The sequence below is a fragment of the Schistocerca piceifrons genome, chromosome 6 (assembly GCF_021461385.2).
Source record: "Schistocerca piceifrons isolate TAMUIC-IGC-003096 chromosome 6, iqSchPice1.1, whole genome shotgun sequence".
Taxonomy (NCBI): Eukaryota; Metazoa; Arthropoda; class Insecta; order Orthoptera; family Acrididae; genus Schistocerca; species Schistocerca piceifrons.
In genome coordinates this window covers 475,431,427-475,431,895 of record NC_060143.1, presented here as the reverse complement: position 1 = coordinate 475,431,895, position 469 = coordinate 475,431,427, and the positions used below count along the sequence as shown (strand labels likewise).

At 52.9% G+C, this 469-nt stretch overlaps 1 pseudogene; it reads left to right on the top strand.

The window, feature by feature from the left end:
• LOC124804000 lies at positions 1-117 on the top strand (annotated as a pseudogene).
• The last annotated feature ends 352 nt before the right edge of the window (positions 118-469 follow it).

Genomic DNA, 469 nt, shown 5'->3' with positions numbered 1-469 from the left:
GGCAACGGCCTTGCCGCAGTGTATACACCGGTTCCCGTGAGATCGCCGAAGTTAAGCGCTGTCGGGCGTGGCCGGCACTTGGATGGGAGACCATCCAGCCGCCATGTGCTGTTGCCATTTTTCGGGGTGCACTCAGCCTCGTGATGCCAATTGAGGAGCTACTGGACCGATTGGTAGCGGCTCCGGTCAAACAAAATCATCTAAACGACCGGGAGAGCAGTGTGCTGACCACACACCCCTCCTATCCGCATCCTCAACTAAGGGTGACACGGCGGTCGGATGGTCCCGATGGGCCATTTGTGGCCAGAAGACGGAGTGCTATATAATACATACATCTTTTCAGGTAACAAACCGGCATATCAGCTTGCTTCACTATTTCGGTAACCAGCAGAAGAAATACTTGTAAAAAGGCAAGATTTTTTTGTTATTACACATGCAAAGGACGTCGGCACTGCACACACGAGTGGCC